A 20,916-nucleotide genomic window follows, 5' to 3' on the forward strand; every position below is an offset into this window, starting at 1 on the left:
AGAAGTCAGCAATGGCGGCTTCCATGTTCCTTTCAGAAATGGTTTCTGATTTATATCATTTTTTGGTACATTGCGTCTGTTACATAAACCAGAGACAGAAATTCACAGCCTGGACATGACCCTCAGCTTCAGACAGCTTGCAGTGCCTGTGATATGACTATATGATTGTACTGCTCTTATCCCAGTCAGTCACAGTGTGATTTACACTGAGCACACTCTGCTCCTCCCTCACTGGCCAGAACACTGAGTCACGTGACGCAGATCCTGCTTCTTTCAGGATACACACCGGACCTCCCCGGAGGCGTGGTCTCAGGACCCCATTGGTCGCAGGCTGTTAGTTGAGTTCTGCTTCGACTTCCGGCAACAACTGGAGCTGAATGGTGACGTGATCCGAGCTGTAAGTGAGTGTGCGATCCCTCCAACCCAAGCCTGGCACAGAGACCCCCGCCTCCTCCCGGGTGTACAGGGCGCAGGGGGTGGGAGAGCTCCATTGTTCATGTGCTCACGACTGCTGCAATCTTCCAGTGCATTGTATACAGGGACTCAGTCAGTGACAGTGCTGATTCATTGTAGAGACATGCTCAGGAGCTGTGTGCATTATAATATGAGAGGCATTCTTAGGTCCCTGCTTTAAAGTGTTACTAAACCCATAACAATAAAATCAGACTGTATATGCATTAAAGCATGCTTTGTTATACATAGCTCCCAACTGTCCCTGATTTGGAGCAATGTCCCTCTGTCCCTCATTCCTCCTCATTTGTCCCTCATTTTGGTCTGATCTATAGAGTTGTATATAAAATGCACTTTTTATCTATCAAAAAGTGTTTTCCAGCGCTAAACCTTTCATCTGATTTCTATATTGCTGCATTTGTAAATTCCAAAAGCCAATATAAAGGAATAGTAGTGGTAAAAAAAATCCTGTGCATTATGTAAAAAGCCTGTTTGATCCTGTCTTCTCTGATCCTCCCCTTCCACAGTCCCCAATCCATCCCCTGATAGAACAGAGGTTAGGGGACAAGCTGCACATGCTCAGTTTTCTTGGGAGGGTGCATGTGATCAACACTGTCCAGACAGAGGGTCAGGAGTCCTGCAGCCTCATAGGACAGTCAGATCAGAATGAAAACTCCTCCTACAAGCTTTGACCAAACACCGATAGAAGTCATAAGACTGCTGTCACGGAACGCCCCACACTCCGCTTGAGTGCTTCTGTCATATACCACTTCCTCCCAGTCTGTATACAGATATCCCAGATATTTCTCTGAGCACAAACAAGGCGACACTTGCTTGTTGCTACCAAGAACTGACTTAATTCAGAACCAGAATACAGTCTTATATACACAGGAGAAGATTACTCTAACAATACAAACGTAACCTAATTAACATGAGCTAATTATCTAATCCTTTATACAGCCTAGGTGACTGAGACATGACCTTTCACCCAGACTTGTGGTCACCGAGCTTCACACAGTTATATCAACACAATGGCAGTTGTCCCGTCTCCTACATTGTATAGAGGACAATGTCATTAGCTCATTCAATTAACATAAACACAGGTTGATGACACCAGCATCTCCTCACAGGATGTGTCCCAACAGAATGAATCAGTCTTATCAGCAGGGGGCTGCTGGAGGAACCCCCCCCTCCCTCTTCAGGGACACAGATCCACAGCAAAGAGTCCCCAACAGAATCAAACAACCAACAATATATACATATATACACGACTGAGTCCGATTAATACAGTTCAATCCGGACCTCCAATTCACCCCACAAAGAGCACCGTTCCATTGAAAATCCAGGGCCCATAATCAAAAGGCAACAGGCTAGCGTTCAGTCCCCTCCAATAGCCTCTGTCTCGGGTGAGTCTGTCACGTTTCTCCCCCATCAAAGGTTGACTAACAAGGTCCCAGACCTCCACCTGGTCTGGACATACGTTAGTCAGGCAGAGTGAACTCACATAGTCTTCCCGCATGATCTCCATTCTTGGCTGCAAGGAATAGTTGACCTCAGTAGGTGTGGGGCAGAGGTCATTTACTCTCTGTCTGGCTGCCAGGGCTTCAGCTGGATTGTTTTTAACATTCCTGGGCTCGGTCTGCTGCTGGGCAGAGGGGCCAATCACCCCTGCTTCTTGAAGCTGTAGAGGGACACTAGGTGCTAGGCAGAGGCCAGCGGTGCTCTGCCCTGTTGCCAGCGATTCAGCTGGGAGTAGCAGCTCCACTACATCAGCTTGTCGTCGGAGAGAGGGGCCAACTGCCCCGGCTCCCTGGAACTCCACAGTTGTTGCCGGTGCTGGGAAGAGGTTGGTAGCACTCTGCTCTGTTGCCAGCCCTTCTGCTGAGGACTCTGCATCCTCCGCTCCAGCTAACCGTTGGGGCAGGAGGCTGACTTCCTCCACTCCCAAACTGTGTAGTTGCCATTGGAAAAGGGAGCCGGCTGCTTCCTTTTCCATTCCCTCATCTGGCTGCTGGGACGACATGTCGATGGTACTGTCTCCCAGGTACACGGATCTTTGCTGGGGAGGAAGCCCGCTTCCTCCACCCTGGCCAACTGTTGGGGAGGGACAACACACACCTCCTCTCCCTTCTCCCCCTGTATCTGCTGCTGGGAAGTGATTGCCATCTTCTCACCCTGAGCCTCCACAATTGCTGCAGGTGTGGGGCAGAGGTCTTGGACCCTCTGTCCGGTTGCCAGCACTTCTGCTGGGGGTTTGCCAGGTGGTTCCTCCTCTACAGAAACGTCTATTAAATCCCCAGTCTGTGGAATTGGTAAAAGTGTGGGACAGAGGTCTTGGACCCTCTGTTCAGTTACCAGATCTTCAGCTGGAGAAGTTTGTTTTAACTCCATAGATGCTGGCAGAAAATCACATGTCCCTGTCAGTGTTGTGGGAGAAAGGCCGACTACCTCTTCTCTCAGGAAGGCTGAAGCCACTGTTGGTGCGGGGCAGAACACAGTGAACTTTGGCCCTGATAGCAGCTCTTCTGCTGGAGGCTCATCAGGTTGTTCTTCCTCAGCAGAAAAGTCTATCAAATCCCATGTCTCTGCAACTGATGTCTGGGGATAGAGGTTCACCATCTCCTGTCCATGGAACCCAGAAGATGCTATCATTTCTGGGCAGAGGTTAGCAGAGCTCTGCCCTGTTGTCAGCACTTCAGGTTTGGGGACGGCAATCTCCGGATTTTCCACTGCCGATTCTCTGGCATGCTGCTGAACTTGTTCTAGCAGTTTCCTGTATGCCCTTTCCAGATGCTGTTCCTTCCTTAGCAAATGGTCCAGATCAGGTTTGAGCTCTGAGACCCCTGCAAGACCGAGCATAGACTCTCTATAGTCTCTCAGGTCCTCAAGGTCAGGTTCCCCTTCATCGCCAAACATAAAAAGATCTGTAAGGCTCTCCCACAGCAATCCAGGGCCGCCAAAGTCATATCCCTCCGGAGAGCATTCTGTTTGTCTCCCCTCAATATCCCTCCTCTGCGTGCCATTGCAGAGTCCGATAACGATTGTCCAGCTCTATCTCCTGCTGGACCAACCTGTCCAACTCAGTCACCCATTGCTCCTGGGGCTGCTCTCCCAGGAATGCCATCCGCAATGCCCGTTGGTCACTGGCCCGTTGCTCTTGGGTTGGAAAGCACTTGCCCTGTTTTATACCAGCGAAACGGAGGGCTGCAATCCAGAGCTCCACCCGAATTTGCTGCCTAAGCTCCAGGTATTCATCCTCAGACACAGTCCTGGTGTATGTTGAAAGGATGATCCGCAGCAGCCCCGGGAACTCTGATGCCAGGTCCATATCTCCGCTGGGGTGACTGAAGTCTGCTATGCTGATCTTGGATCCAGTTGGAGGTTTGGATGTCCCAGACTTCAGGAAGCTTTCCCGCTGCTTGCCACCAATGTCACGGAACGCCCCACACTCCGCTTGAGTGCTTCCGTCATATACCACTTCCTCCCAGTCTGTATACAGATATCCCAACCTCTCTGAGCACAAACAAGGCGACACTTGCTTGTTGCTACCAAGAACTGACTTTATTCAGAACCAGAATACAGTCTTATATACACAGGAGAAGATTACTCTAACAATACAAACGTAACCTAATTAACATGAGCTAATTATCTAATCCTTTATACAGCCTAGGTGACTGAGACATGACCTTTCGCCCAGACTTGTGGTCACCGAGCTTCACACAGTTATATCAACACAATGGCAGTCGTCCCGTCTCCTACATTGTATAGAGGACAATGTCATTAGCTCATTCAATTAACATAAACACAGGTTGATGACACCAGCATCTCCTCACAGGATGTGTCCCAACAGAATGAATCAGTCTTATCAGCAGGGGGCTGCTGGAGGAACCCCCCCTCCCTCTTCAGGGACACAGATCCACAGCAAGGAGTCCCCAACAGAATCAAACAACCAACAATATATACATATATACACGACTGAGTCCGATTAATACAGTTCAATCCGGATCTCCAATTCACCCCACAAAGAGCACCGTTCCATTGAAAATCCAGGGCCCATAATCAAAAGGCAACAGGCTAGCGTTCAGTCCCCTCCAATAGCCTCTGTCTCGGGTGAGTCTGTCACAACTGCTATATACTGCAGATGAGAAAAAGTATTTAGTAGAGCTGCACGATTCTGGCCAAAATGAGAATCACAATTTTTTTGCTTAGAATAAAGATTACGATTCTTGCGGCATAACATCATCTTTCACATTATACAAAAAAAATGAGCTAACTTTACTGTTTTTAGTTTTTTCTTTTAAATTCAAATAATAACAAAAAATAGCATTTGAAAGACCGCTGCGCAAATACTGTGTGACATAAAATATTGCAACAATCACCATTTTATTCTCTAGGGTCTCTGCTAAAAAAATATTTATAATGTTTGGGGGGTTCTAAGTAATTTTCTAGCAAAAAATGCAGATTTTAACTTGAAACAAACAAATGTCAGAAAAAAGGTTAAGACCCCTTTCACACTGGAGGCATTTTTCAGGTGCTAAAGGGCTAAAAATAGCGCCTGTAAAGTACCTGAAAAATGCCTCCCCTGCAGCCCCAGCGTGAAAGCCCAAGTGCTTTCACACTGGGGCGATGCGCTTGCAGGTCATTAGAAAAAGTCCTGCAAGCAGCATTTTTGGAGCGGTGTATACACCGCTCCTCCACCTCCTTTGCCCATTGAAATGAATGGGCACTGCTGCCAAAGCGCCTGCAAAGCAGTTTGGCAGCGGTGCATTTAACCCTTTCTTCGTCCGCTAGCAGGAGTTAAAAGCACCCCGCTAGTGGCCGAAAAGTGCAGCTAAAACGTTGGTAAAGCGACTGCGCTGTGAGTGTGAAAGGGGTCTTAGTCTTTAAGTGATTAAACTTTCCTCATTTACACACCGAAGTTCATTCCTTTGATCTAAAGGACAAAATGTTACAATGTTTATAATTAGTTCACAGCTGAAGAATGTTGAGATACTTGGCAGACTGCCTGTTTTTTTTGTTTTTTTTTTACCGCTGTCGGCTTCAGCAGAGAATTTTCTGCATAGAAAGAATCGGAAAAATGCTTTGTCAAGATCGCAGGGGGGGGGGGGGAATCATGATAACGATTAATCGTGCAGCTCTAGTATTTAGCAGTTTATATTTACTAAAACTATTGCATTTCCGTGTTCTACGTACTGTGGGAGACCAGATATAGCGAATACAGGGTTGTATATGGCGTCCATATACACAGAAACCAGTTCAAGATTGTATATAGTAACAGAGGGTTATAACCCTTGTCAGTTTTTTGCTATCTGTGTCCCATTGGGGAAATTTCCCTTCACTTCCTGTCCCATAGGCACAACAAGAAGTGAGATGAAATCTCTCCAAAGTGAGAAAATCCCTGGTTGTCATCAAAACTAGTGTTCTGGTGACAATACAAGTTTGGGATTTTCTTTCACTCTTTGTGATCAGGACAAACCAAGAGGGTGGATCTCCTTAACAGGGCAATAAAAACCTGGCAGGGGTTTAGATCCATCACCACTCTATCCAAAACTACAAGCAAAATTGTGACTTTAGCTATACTGTAAAGCATATTCTGAGCTATTAATTTTCATTTGGAATGAAGTGGGGGATTGGTTAAAGTGGACCTTCCCCCTCCCAAACACAGAAATGCATAGTGAATGCACATAAATATAATTTTTCAAAATGAAATACATTTTTAAGTCACTTTCAGAGGGGTTGTCTGGGGGCAGCAAAAAAGGGTGGCTGGGCTGCTTTCTTATCCCAACTACCTGAGTGCTCCTAATGCCGTGTACACACGACCGGACTTTTCTAAAGCAAAAGTCCGACGGAACGAATCCGTCGGACAATTCGATCGTGTGTGGGCTTCATCGGACCTTTTCTGTCGAAAAATCTGACGGACTTTAGAAATAGAACATGTTTCAAATCTTTCCGACGGACTCGAGTCCTATCGAAAAATCCATTCGTCTCTATGCTAGTCCGACTGACCAAAAATGATGCAAGGGCAGCTATTGGCTACCGGCTAGGAACTTCCATATTCTAGTCCGGTCGTACGTCATCACGTTCGAATCAGTCGGACTTTGGTGGGATCATGTGTAGGCAAGGCCGTTTCGGCGGAACTCCGTCGAAAAGTCCTTCGGAGTTCAGTCCGACGGAAAGACCAGTCGTGTGTACGCGACATTACTCTGAGTGCAGAGATTGACAGGTATCACTGCCTGTCAACCTCCCTCATTGTGTGCAGTGGGGCAGAGCCGCAACAGCAAACAATGCATATGATTACAGATTGGTAGTGCAGCAATTATAGGGTTATTTTAGGCTGTGATAGATCACCTCCTCACTCCCTGTCAAAGGCTCTCTGAAAAGTGGTCTGAGCGCCGATTGCTCTTCAGAGGGCACCACACTCCACCGCGAGTATGAAAAAGCCCTAACAAATGTAGCTATTTTCCTGGCACTTCCTGGTGTTCAGTAGGCACTGGTGAGGAAGTCCCGGCCTCACAGTGCACCCTGTGAAGACAATGTCACCAATATAGTTGATCTCGTCTAATCTCACACATGCGTCATTATTCAATATCAGGCTGCCCCAGATCTCTTATGGTGCATGCAACGTCATTAGTGGGCTGGACAAAACAGAGAAAGACAAGCCAGCCACCAATGATGCTCTTTTTAAAAAAAAAAAAAAAAAAAAAAAAAAAAAAGGTGGCTGGGGGGTGCAGAACCCAGATGGGAAGGACCTGTAAGAAAGAGTCAAGCAAATAAAGTCTTCCTATTGGTGAGTCTATTGGTTTTCCAGTTTAGTAAGAATAAGGGGGGGTACTCTGCTTTAAGTCCTGTTATATTTGCCACCAGAAAATTGCATTTCTTTTCTTGTGATAATGAAAATCTTTTTAACGAGGAACCTGGACATCAATTAAAACCTGACAGGAGGTCCTAGGGGATCCTAACCCTTTGGAGACGTTTTATATAAGTACCTGGGGTGCTCTGAGTGCATTCTCTGGGGGGGGTCAGCATTGGAAGCATTGTAAAGTAAGCCTGCACTGACTGCATATGGAAGCTGCTCTCTGCTAACTCTCCTTTTGAAAATTCCAGTTACTTAGGTATTGATCTGAAGAACTCAATACTTGGACCTGAAAGAAGCATCTATAGAGAAGTTCTGATGTCCCTCTGACTTCACTAGCTGCATGTGGTTCCAGGGTCAGTGACTGAGACAATATTGAGGGAGGGGGGGACAGCCAGGCAAGTAGCATTTTCATAAGTAAGTTTTAAATTACTGCCTTCATGTATTCCTTTATACAATCCTTAAACCAACGACCATTCTGTTTTGCAAATCGGATCATAAAAATGTTTTTTTTCACAGCTCAATTCCAGGAAAGGTAAAAATCCTTCCTTACTATGGGGCTGCCCCTTGCACTGCGAGTTTTAAATGCTTGTTTAAGTCTAGGGAATGGTAAAGCAGTTTTACCTACCTGATCCTACAGTCCTGCAGCAGCTGCTGCTCTCCTACGCTCCAGTGGTAGACTACTTTTCTGCGTCCATAATGTCAGAGGAACTGCGACCAACAGAGCAAAGGAGAGAAATGGCTAAGGGGACCGTTCTAGCAGCATGGAGGAGCAGGGGATGGGGTAAGTAAAACTGCTTTTGCTATCCTTTAGACCTAAACCTTGTCCTGTTTTCCCCCATTACACTCAGTGGTTTCTTCCTCTGACCCCCAAACACTACTGTGTCCTCCAGTGGTTAATTTTACTGAGTGCAGTGCGGGGTAATCTCAATAGCACATTCCTACTCTGTGCACGGCAAAGCAAGAAAAAGCATGTGCAGACTGTGAGGCCACTACTTGTACAGTTCAACAAACCCTTTAAAATGGATGTAAACCTCAGACATCAAATATAAACAAAGCATATTTCTCTATAGTGTGTACTTGTCTCAGTTAAAAGCACTAAGTGTAATTTCTGTCTGCTCCTTCGTTCCTCTGCTATCAGCATGAATCACTTCTGACAAGTTTTCTTGACACTAAGAGAAAAATGGTGACAGGGGAGGGAGCTCCAGCTGATTGACAGCCTCAGCTCTGTTCCTTTGTGCTGTATGAAAGGGGGGGGGGGGTCTCTTCCCTCTAATCAGCTCTCAAAGCTCTCCTTACTGAGCTGTGTGTAACTTTAACTCTCTGCCCCCTTTTATGAGCTTTATAATTCAGCACTTTGAACAGATGTAGAGAAGAGAAAATTGTAGATAAACAGGCACAACTTATGTAGGAGGATTTGTTTCATCTCTGTGCATCACCTGAGGCCAGTTACTTCACTGGGTATATGTAAAGGTTTACAACCACTTTAAAGAGTCAGTGTAGGTGGCTGAAGGAAGGCAGCATGGTCTTGCATCTTGAATTGCAGTCTATACTAGCCTTACTCACCTTGCCTCCCCTCCTGGGGCTGGATCTATCAACATTGTGCCATTAGGAGCAGTGATGAGCTTGGATGTGTTCTGACCAGGATTCAAACCCTCAAATGTGAGCCCACCAGAAAGGTGTCACCTGTACAGGCAAATCATCTATGGCTGGGGCATTCCCAGTCCCGCAGCCACATGTCCACAAGAGCCATGTATACTTGCAGTTGCGGGGCAGGGAAGACCTTGGCTGCAGATGATTGGCCAGCACAGGTGATGGCTGACTGGCAGGCTTGTACATATGGGTTTGGATCCTGGTCCCAAAAAATGGAGGGGACACTAGAGAGAAGAAAAGGAAATTGCTGCTCACCCCTTAAAAATTGAAACAAAAAAGGAAAAATTTCCCCACATTGGGGTTTTTAGGCAGCACAGTAACAGAGATAGTCAGTCAGTGTTGTATGAAAAAATATATATATTATATATATTATTATTATTATATATATTTTTTCATACAACACTGACTATCTCTGTTACTGTGCTGCCTAAAAACCCCAATGTGCGGAAATTTTTCCTTTTTTGGATCCTGGTCCCAAAACACCTGGGCTCATCAATAATAAGGTTACTTTCACACTGGGACACCCCAACATTTTGCACTAAAGCGCCGGTCGTTTTAGTGGCTTTATTTTGGCCGCTAGCGGGGCACTTTTAACTCCCGCTAGTAGCCAAAGCAGGGGTTAAAAGCATCCATGTTGCGGTGTTTCGGAAGTGCTTTTCAGGCATTTCAGAAGCTCTGCCCATTCATTTCAATGGGCGGGGCGTTTTGGGAGCGCTGTATACCAAAGAAAATGCCCCAAAGATGCTGCTTGCAGGACTTTTTCTAACATCCCGCAAGTGTGAAAGCACTCGGGCTTTCACATTCGGGCGGAATGGGAGGCAGTTTTCAGGCACTGTTTCTAGGGCTAAAACGCCTGAAAACTGCCTCAGTGTGAAAGGGGTCTTAGAGTTGTCATTATTGCCCAACGGCCAATATGAGATTCTTGCTTTAATTTTCCAATTGTCATTTTCTAATGCAGGTTTGAGTTTTCTCTTCTTTACAAGTCTTTTTAAAATTAATTCAGAATTTAGGAAAACAAAGGAGTAAAAAGGTCAGGTCTGAGCATGTAGGCCCTTTACAAAATAATCTGGAGTGGGTGACTGGGAACAAAGAGCAGGCAAATTTAGTACATACTTTCTTCAGCTCTGTGTATACAAAGGATCATGGGGGAGCTCATGTCCATAATGGGGATGTATTAACACAGCCCCAAATGATCCACAATGGCTCAAAAGTGATATGGTCCAGAAATATTTAGATGGAATAAAGGTGGATAAAGTGGAATATCGTTGTTATGGCAGCAGCTAGCTGCCATAACCCCGGTATCCTCTTCTTTGGCCGGCCATCCGCTTTCTGATAAGAGTGGTCTCTGTGGTGGATTCGCCGCAAGATCACTTTTATCGGCGGCGGGAGAGGGGCCCCCCCCTCCCGCTGCGCTCCGGTGCCCTCCGCCGCTTACTGGAGCTGTTGGCAGCGGCGGAGGCGATCGGATTTTCACCCTTGCTGGGCATGGAGACGAATGAGGGGATGATGGCCCCCCACCCGTCTCCATAACATTGCAGGGCGGAAGCGACATCAAAAAGTCACTTCCACCTATAGCTCTTAAAGGGCCATTTTTTTTTTTTTTAAATGACAAATTTTTTTTTATTGCATTTTAGTGCAAATATGAGATCTGAGGTCTTTTTGATATTTAAGATGTCCGGTCATGCTTATTTTCTATTACAAGGGATGTGTACATTCCTTGTAATAGGAATAAAAGTGACACAATTTTAAAAAACTGTTTAAAAATAAAAGGTAAAATTAAAAAAAAAACATTTATTTTTTAAACGCGCCCTGTTCCGCTGAGCTTGCGTGCAGAAGCGAACGAGCGCCCGCATATGAAAAACGGTTTTCAAACCACACATGTGAGGTATCGCCGCTATCGGTAGAGCGAGAGCAATCATTCTAGCCCTAGACCTCCTCTGTAACTTAAAACATGCAACCTGTAGAATTTTTTAAACATCGCCTATGGAGATTTTTAAGGGTAAAAGTTTGTCCCCATTCCACGAGCGGGCGCAATTTTGAAGCGTGACATGTTGGGTATCAATTTACTCGGCGTACCATTATCTTTTACAATATAAAAAAAATTGGGCTAACTTTACTGTCGTCTTTTATTTTTTTAATTAAAAAAAGTGTATTTTTTCCAAAAAAAAGTGCGCTTGTAAGACCGCTGCGCAAAAATGGTGTGACAGAAAGTATTACAACAACCTCCATTTATTTCTCTAGGGTGTTAGAACCCCCAAACATTATACATATTTTTTTTTTAAGTAATTTTCTAGCAAAAAAAAATGTTTTTAACAACACATCTCAAAAAGAGGCTCTGTCCTTAAGTGGTTAACCTTAAACGTTGCAGGGGGGTTTTTCACTGTCAGGGCAATAGGGATGTGGAACTCTCTTCCACAATTGGTGGTGGCAGCAGGGAGTATGGATATTTATAAAAGACTCTTGGATGTGCATCTTAAAGAACACAACATATAGGGATATGGGAAATAATTATAGACACTGACACGCGTATACACGTATAGACGCACAGGTTGAACTGGATGGACTATTATCTTTATTCAACCTTTCTTCTATGCAACATCCTTACAGGATGTCTCCAACTTATAAGCTGACCTCAATGCACCGTTTAATTGGGCGACTATGTAGAAAATGAGGTTTACTGTTGATAAATGAAAAGTTAGGCTGAGAATATGCATGCAATACTAGGGGGAGTACAACTGGGGGGGTGGTGGGGGGGTCCATAGTGGAGAAGGATCTGGGGGTTTTGGTAGATCATAAGCTTAATAATAGCATGCGATGCCAAGCTGCGGTTTCCAAAGCGAGCAAAGTCCTTTCTTGTATTAAGAGAGGTATGAACTCCAGAGAGAGAGACATCATTTTGTCCCTGTACAAATCATTAGTAAGACCTCATCTGGAGTATGCAGTTCAGTTTTGGGCACCAGTTCTCAAAAAGGAAATCGGGAAACTGGAGAAACTGCAGAGAAGAGCAACCAAACTGATAAGAGGCATGGAGGAACTCGGCTACGAACAGAGATTAGAGAAACTGAATTTATTTCTCTTGAGAAGAGGAGATTAAGGGGGGATATGATCAACATGTACAAATACATTAGGGGTCCATATAGTGAACTTGGTGTTGAGTTATTTACTTTAAGGGCATCACAGAGGACAAGGGGGGACTCTTTATGTCTAGAGGAAAAGAGATTTTATCTCCAAATACGGAAAGGTTTTTTCACAGTAAGAGCTGTGAAAATGTGGAATAGACTCCCTCCAGAGGTGGTTTTGGCCAACTCCATAGATTGCTTTAAAAAAAGCCTGGATTCTTTCCTAAATATACGGAAAGTATACAGAATATAACTGGGTATTGACATTTATAGGTAAAGTTGATCCAGGGAATATGCGATTGCCTCTCGGGGATTCAGGAAGAAATTTTTCCCTTGCTGTATTAAGTTGGATAATGCTTTGATGGGGGTTTTTTGCCTTCCTCTGGATCAACTGTGGGTATAGAATTGTGTATTTTTCTTACATTTTTTTTTTTTTTTTTTTATTGGTTGAACTAGATGGACTTGTGTCTTTTTTTTCAACCTGACAAACTATGTAACTATATGGTTCCTTGTAAGTCTGATCAGTTTTCTAAACCAACGACATGCCCAGAGGCAAACTCCAAGGCCCAGGAATGTCCCTGGCAAGTCTGCACCTGGCATGCTTTGGAAAGTCAAAGTGTATTTCTACTTTTGCAGCCAAACTGAGATAATACCTTCTTTATATTTGTATACTTTATGTTCTCATTCACATGAGAAAAGCCTTGAAAAAGTATGCATATCCCTTGAAAGTTTCCACATTTTGTCATGTTACAACCAAAAATGTAAATTTATTTTATTGGGATTTTATGAGATAGACCAACACAAAGTAGAACATAATTGTGGAGTGTAAAGAAAATAATAAATGGTTTTCAAAAATTTTTACAAATACCGTATTTATCGGCGTATAACACGCACTTTTTTCCCCTTAAAATCAGGGGAAAGTCGTGGGTGCGTGTTATACGCCGATCCCCGCTGATTGTGAGCTATCGGCGGCGATCGCCGCCGACATTCACATAGCGAGTAGTTTTAAATATGGCGCTGTGGAGTTCGGAGGGACTCGGCGGAGCTGAAAGAGCGCCGCCGAGATACACATAGTCGAGTGTATTCGGCTCTTTCCGGCGCCGCTCACAGTCATGCCCAGTCCCGCCATTGGACCTGTGTTATGTCCATCATAGGGCGGGACTGGGCGTGACTGTGAGCGGCGCCGATAAGAGCCGAATACACTCGACTATGTGTATCTCAGCGGCGTTCGTTCAGTTCCGCCGGCGCCGAGTCTCTCCGAACTCCGCGGCGCCATATTTAAAACTACATGGATGTGTATGTCGGCGGTAGGCATGGACACTGGGGGCAAGGCTGCACTGGGGGCAAGGCTGCACTGGGGCAAAGCTGCACTGACAAGGCTGCAATGACACTAACAAGGCTGCAGATGAACACTGATGAGGCTGCATTGATGGGCATTTTAATGTAAGTTTCTTTTCCTTAAACTTCCCTCCTAAAAGTTTTTTCCTTAAAATTCTGTCCTAAACTTGGGGTGCGTGTTATACGCTGGCACGTGTAATACGCCAATAAATACGGTAAATATCTGAAAAGTGTGGCTTGCATTTGTACTCAGCCCCCTTTACTCTGATACCCCTAACTAAAATCTAGTGGAACCAAAATAGAGTCCACCTATGTGTAATTTATTCTCAGTATTGATATGGCTGTTCTGTGAAGCCCTCAGAGGTTTGTTAGAGAACCTTCAAGAACAAACAGCATCGTGAAGGCCAAGGAACACACCAGACAGGTCAGGGATAAAGTTGCGGAGCAATTTAAAGCAGGGTTAGGTTATAAAAAAAAAAAAATTCCCAAGCTGGTTAAACTGTAATCCGAAAAGGGAAAAAGTATGGCACAACTGCAAACCTACAAGACATGGCCGTCCACCTAAACTGACAGACCGAGCAAGGAGAGCAATAATCAGAAAAGCAGCCAAGAGGCCCATGGTAAACCTGGAGGAGCTGCAGAGATCCACAACTCAGGTGGGAGAATCTGTCCACAGGACAACTATAAAGCCTCGTACACGCGCTTAGATTTTCGGACAACCGAACGTCCGTTTTTTTTTTTTTTTTTTTGGCATGCTAGTCTCATGTCAAATGTGAAGAGGTTATTCACAATATGAAAATTTTCATACAACAGAATACGTCAGAAGTGATGTAATGTGTTGAATAGTTTTGTATGTATTCTTTTGTTTCTGAGCATGCGTAGTCTTGCTCTTACCATTTTTTTTTTGTGCAAAAACCGTACTTATGAAACGAAAATTGGACGTTGAGTTCACATTCGACAAAAATCTTATAGTCTGCACATCCAGCTTTTGTCTGACGAAAAAGTCGAAAGCATCGTACTAACGATCCGAAAATTGTCAGACAGCCCGTCGTACGAATTTTTCCATCCAATTTTCGTATAGTGTGTACAGGCCTTTAGGCGTGCATTCCACAAATCTGGCCTTTATGGTACACTGGCAAGAAGAAAGCCATTGTTGAAAGAAAGCCATAAGAAGTCCCGGTTGCAGTTTGTGGGAAGTCATATGGGGGACACAGCAAACACGTGGAAGAAGGTGCTCTGGTCAGATGATACCACAATTTAACTTTTTGGTCTAAAAGCAAAACGCTATGTGTGGGGGTAAAACTAACGCTGCACATCACCCTGAACACGCCATCTCCACTGTGAAACATGGTGGTGGCAGCATCATGTTGTAGGAATGCTTTTCTTCAGCAGGGACTGGGCAGCTGGTCAGAATTGATGGGAAGATGGATGGAGCCAAATACAGGGCAATCTTAGAAAAAAAACCTGTTATGCCGTGTACACACGACCGGTTTTGCCGTCGGAATAAACAAAGGTTTCTCCGACGGACCTCCAACGGAATTCCGCTCAAGCGGTCTTGCATACACACGATCACACCAAAGTCCGACCGTCCAGAACAAGGTGACGTACGACGGGACTAGAAAAAGGAAGTTCAATAGCCAGTAGCCAATAGCTTCCGTCTCGTACTCGTGCTTCAGAGCATGCCTTGTTTTTGGTCCGTGGGAGCAGCATACAGACGAGCGGTTTTCCCGAAAGGAATTGGTTCCATCAGAAATATTTAGAACATGTTCCATTTCTAGGTCCGTCAGAATTTTCGAAAAAAAAAAAAAAAGTCCGATGAGGCGCACACACGATCGGAATAGACGATGAAAAGCTTCTGTCTGACTTTTTCTGTCGGACATTCCGCTCGTGTGTACGCGGCATTAGAGTCTTGAGACTTGAGACTGGGGCTTAGGTTCACCTTCCAGCTGGACAACGACCCTAAACATACAGCAGAGCTACAATAGAATGGTTTAGATCAAAGCATATTTGTGTTAGAATGGCCCACTCAAAGTCCAGACCTAAATCCAATTGAGAATCTGTGGCAAGACTTGAATATTGCTGTTCAAAGATGCTCTCCATCCAATCTGACAGAGCTTGAGCTATTTTGCAAAGAAGAATGGGCAAAAATGTCTCTCTCTAGATGTGTAAAGCTAGTAGAGACATACCCAAAAAGACTTGCAGCTGTAATTGCAACAAAAGGTGGTTCTACAAAGTATTGACTCAGGGGGGCTGAATACTAATGCAGATATCTATTTGTAAAGTATTTTGAAAACCATTTATAATTTTCCTTTAACTTCACAATTACATTGCCTTGCAAAAGTATTCACCCCCTTTGGCTTTTTTTACGTATTTTGTTACATTGCAGCCTTTAGTTCAATGTTTTTTTAATCTGAATTAATTATATGTGATGGATCAGAACACAATAGTCTAAGTTGGTGAAGTACTAAATGAATGGGGTTGAAGGGAAATAGATAGGGACTTTAAATGAACACATGGTCTGGTAAGGCACCATTGTTCCATCCCTCGGGACTTTATATGAAACTGTAGCCTGGTAAGGCTGCAAGTTTCCATCCCTGTCATGCATCAAAAGGGGAAAAAACGAGAGGGAAGTGGGACTTTATATGAAACACTTGGTTGCAGAGAGGTAATTAGGTGAAAAGGTAAAACGTTTTATTGATTGCCATCTAAAATAAACATCCATAGCATTTGATTACAACAGTAATAATATACATTGATACATGGTATAAATTCATAAGAATAGTATCATGTAGAATGGCAATTAATCATCCTTCGAGAGTTCACCAATTTGGTCATGTGTAAAAATAATAATGCACCGTAAAACTTGCAAAACCCATGGTCTTGTTGATCCTGATGAGGATATTGAATGTAAACTTGGTAATATGGTAATGTTAATTGGAAGTAAGATGTGTGGCAGCTCTACGCGTTTCGTGGCTAGAGGGCCACTCGTCAGGAGCGAGCACAAGATATATCTATGAATAAAGGATGAAGTATTATAATAGGGTAGGTAAGTACGGTAATGGGGTATAGAACCCTCAAATCAATTACCTGTTAATATTGGGTATAAGTACGGTTGTGGCGCGAAAGCGGGGTGCCAAACCCTTCGGATAAATGCTCCCAACCGGGAGCCGCGGCAGACATATCGTCCAAGATACCCAGATAAGTGTCGGCCAGAGCAGGCACAAGAAGGCAAGGCAACCTGGGAAGGAAATAGAGGGTGTGCCATGGTAAACTGAACAGGAATGAATGAGGGGGAAAAGGTGTGAATGGAGCCTAATGGAAGGTAGTGAGGAGAGTGAAAAGCCAGCCACTGGGGCCTGAAGGTGGGTGTAAAGAGAAGTGGGGGAGGTGGATGATAGTGATGACCACCAATCAAAAGTGGAATGTGCGGGTGTGTGACTACCGTGAGGGGGCAAGCAGAAAAGTGATGGGGGTGGATGAATTACCTGGGTGAGGGTGGCTGAGTGCAGCAGCCATGTGTGCAGTTCAGAAGAGAAACGTGAAGGAAGCCTTGACTACCGGCACCCGCCCTAGGGACGCCCAAATAGGCGCCAGGACGATGACGTCGCCAACGTCACGCCAGCGCAGCAGGGGGGGGCGGGGGAAGACCGGCGGTAGGAGGATTCCAGCAAACGCTCGATCCTCCGCCATCGGAAGTCCCTCATTCTGCCCGCGAGCGTGGTCACCACAAACATGGGCGGGCCCGCGCTAAGTAAGCACCGCACGTCCAGTCTGGGATGCGCGACGTTGACGTGCAGTGATGGCACCCGTACCTGTCCAGATACAGGGGGAGGGGCCGTCAGGCACGTCTCGGCTCCCGGAAGTGGAGAACCAACCGGCCAGCAGGCAATCCCGACTGGGTTCACACCACCTCCAGAACTGAACCCAATTGGAGTCAGTTGGTGTTGAAGCATGAATGGGCAAAGATAATAAAAAATATAAAATTAAAAAATTAAAAGGATGTATACACATGGTAGGAATAACTAAAATAGAGAATGTACAAGGATCAAAAGGATTGCACATGGGGAAAAGGTTGCAGAAAGGGGGGTGTGTAACACTGTTGTAAATAGTACAGCAAGCCAAGTGTTTCCATCCCTATGAATACTAAATGAATGGGGTTGAAGGGAAATAGATAGGGACTTTAAATGAACACATGGTCTGGTAAGGCACCATTGTTCCATCCCTCGGGACTTTATATGAAACTGTAGCCTGGTAAGGCTGCAAGTTTCCATCCCTGTCATGCATCAAAAGGGGAAAAAACGAGAGGGAAGTGGGACTTTATATGAAACACTTGGTTGCAGAGAGGTAATTAGGTGAAAAGGTAAAACGTTTTATTGATTGCCATCTAAAATAAACATCCATAGCATTTGATTACAACAGTAATAATATACAATGATACATGGTATAAATTCATAAGAATAGTATCATGTAGAATGGCAATTAATCATCCTTCGAGAGTTCACCAATTTGGTCATGTGTAAAAATAATAATGCACCGTAAAACTTGCAAAACCCATGGTCTTGTTGATCCTGATGAGGATATTGAATGTAAACTTGGTAATATGGTAATGTTTTTCCCCTTTTGATGTAAGTTGGTGAAGTAAAATTAGAAGAATATATACATAAAACTATTTTTCAGAAATAAAAAACTGATAATTGGCATGTGCGTATGTATTCACCCCCTTTGTTATGAAGCCCATAAAAAGCTCTGGTGCAACCAATTACCTTCAGAAGTCACATAATTGGTGATGTCCACCCGTGTACAATCTAAGTGTCACATGATCTGTCATTACATATACACACCTTTTTTGAAAGGCCCCAGAGGCTGCAACACCCAAGCAAGAGACACCACTAACCAAACACTGCCATGAAGACCAAGGAACTCTCCAAACAAGTAAGGGACAATGTTGTTGAGAAGTACAGGGTCAGGGTTAGGTTATAAAAAAAAAAATCCAAATATTTGATTCTAGGAGCACCATCAAATCTATCATAACCAAATGGAAAGAACATGGCACAACAGCAAACCTGCCAAGAGACAGCCGCACACCAAAACTCACAGACCGGGCAAGGAAGGCATTAATCAGAGAGGCAGCACAGAGACCTAAGGTAACCCTGGAGGAGCTGTAGAGTTCCACAGCAGAGACTGGAGTATCTGTACATAGGACAACAATAAGCCATACGCTCCATAGAGTTGGGCTTTATGGCAGAGTGGCCAGAAGAAAGCCATTACTTTCAGAAAAAAAACAAAATGGCACGTTTTTGAGTTTGCGAAAAGGCATGTGGGAGACTCCCAAAATGTATGGAGGAAGGTGCTCTGGTCTGATGAGACTAAAATTGAACTTTTTGGTCATCAAAGTAAACGCTAATTCTGGCACAAACCCAACACATCACATCACCCAAAGAACACCGTCCCCACTGTGAAACACGATGGTGGCAGCATCATGCTGTGGTTATGTTTTTCAGCAGTCGGGACTGGGAAACTGGTCAGAGTTGAGGGAAAGATGGATGGTGCTAAATACAGGGATATTCTTGAGCAAAACCTGTACCACTCTGTGTGTGATTTCAGGCTAGGACAGAGGTTCACCTTCCAGCGGGACAATGACCCCAAACACACTGCTAAAGCAACACTTGAGTGGTTTAAGGGGAAACATGTATTGGAATGGCCTAGTCAAAGCCCAGACCTCAATCCAATAGAAAATCTGTGGTCAGACTTAAATAGTGCTCCAAAACTTTTGAGGGTAGGTCTTTTGAAATAAAAAAAAATCATTCCTTGTGGGACCACACATGTTACCTACCTCCTTGTCTTGTCTTGTCCCTGTGGTCTCCAAAACGTGGACAAGACCACAAGGAAATTGGGGGTGAGGCATGTTAATAGAATTAAAAAGGGCTATAAGTACCATGGCCTGTCCAACCATTTTAGATTGTTCCACAATAGAGATCCAAGGGGCCTTACATTCTGTGGGATAGATAGGGTGGAGGAACATTGGAGAGTTTCCAATCTCAAGAGAGCTATCTCACAGAATGAGACCCAATGGATCCATAGGCTCCGAACTTTGAGTCTTTATGGCCTTAACATTGACCTAGATCTCAATTGTTTTCTGTCCAACTGGTAATACTACTTGAGAAGTGCTTTTTTCCCATTGATTTTATTTTATTTTTATTTTATATTTTTTTTTCATAAATTGTTTATTCATTGTTTATCATGTATTGGAAATCTTTTGCATATGTCTATCGCATCATGTGTTTTTATTGTTGGTATATAGCTAAACAGGCAATTTGTCTGTTTGAGCTTTTGTTGATATTTAAAGTTTTTTATATTTGGCAACAGGAAATGATGTAAGAGGAGGCAGTAAGTGTCTGTTTTCCATACACTGATCGTAACTGGTCATTTCCTTCACAGAGGGAGGGGTGATCTTCCCTTGGGTATAAATAGATTGCAATGGAAACGGAAGTGATGTCCTTGATGACGCCCTGGAGGAGGGGCGAAACGCGCCAATGTACTTCCGGTTCGTGTTAACTAGTGGCGCAATTACCGCCTCCGTGGAAAGAGCGCCATACAGCGGCGCGAACTCTGATCTTTTTTACTGATGTCTGTCTTTGCCTGTAAGTTGCGCATTTAATGTGCTTGATAACTTATGTTAAAACGGCATTTTACTATGAGTTCTTTCTCTGTCTCCCCATCTATGGAGTGTGGTATGTACTTCCTGTCATAAAACATCTTCCTGCAAGAGTTTGCTGAGGAACCATCCTGCATATCCCCAGATCATTTGATCAATGCCTTTTTGATCCCAGACTGCGAAGCTTAGGATCTAATAATTCTGGTGATTGGGGTCACCGAAGGGGGAGTCACTTCACCCTTCCAAAGTTTTGGAGGACTATTGCACTTTTTACAGAAGCACCAAGCACTCTTCAGATTTTGTGTATATCTGTTTTATCACAATATATTGATGTATTGGGCACTATTCATTAGGCTGTATATTGTTTGTTATAGGCTGCTAGTGCTGTTTTCTACTATATATTGCTTTAAGGTTGTAGCACCTTTTTAGAGCAGCTGCAGTCCTATTATCTTTCATTTTGTATTTATTTTCATTTTTTGATTTAACACTCCAGCACAAGTTTTTGAATTAGATTTTAGTTATGCTCATTGACTTTTTCTGTTATTTTGTCCTATTTGTTGTTTGCTTCACAATAAAAAAAAAACATCTTCAAAGTTGTGGGCATGTTCTGTAAATTAAATGATGCAAATCCTCAAACAATCCATGTTAATTCCAGGTTGTGAGGCAACAAAACACGAAAAATGCCAAGGGGGGTGAATACTTTTGCAAGACACTGTATGTGCTGCTTTGTGTTGGTCTATCGCATAAAATACATTTACGTTTTTGGTTGTAACATGACAAAATGTTAAATTTCAAGGGGTGTGAATACTTTTTCAAGGCACTGTAGCATACATATTTAAATGTGTATG

General features: G+C 44.0%; 1 protein-coding gene across 8 annotated transcripts in view; it reads left to right on the forward strand.

Moving 5' to 3' along the window:
- Positions 1-250: 250 nt before the first annotated feature.
- The window catches only part of YIPF1 (Yip1 domain family member 1), a 62,494-nt gene continuing 41,828 nt past the window's right edge, over positions 251-20,916 (forward strand). The window contains exons 1-2 of one of the 8 annotated variants that reach the window (XM_073593492.1): positions 251-397; positions 7,555-7,701. The gene's annotated coding sequence lies outside the window, so the exon portion shown is untranslated. Of the gene's footprint in view, positions 402-7,554; positions 7,721-19,877; positions 20,055-20,916 lie in introns of those variants that run through there. The other 7 variants (XM_073593494.1, XM_073593491.1, XM_073593493.1 and 4 more) reach the window with 7 other exon arrangements.

Source organism: Aquarana catesbeiana, linkage group LG07 (assembly GCF_042186555.1).
Source record: "Aquarana catesbeiana isolate 2022-GZ linkage group LG07, ASM4218655v1, whole genome shotgun sequence".
NCBI classification, from domain to species: domain Eukaryota; kingdom Metazoa; phylum Chordata; class Amphibia; order Anura; family Ranidae; genus Aquarana; species Aquarana catesbeiana.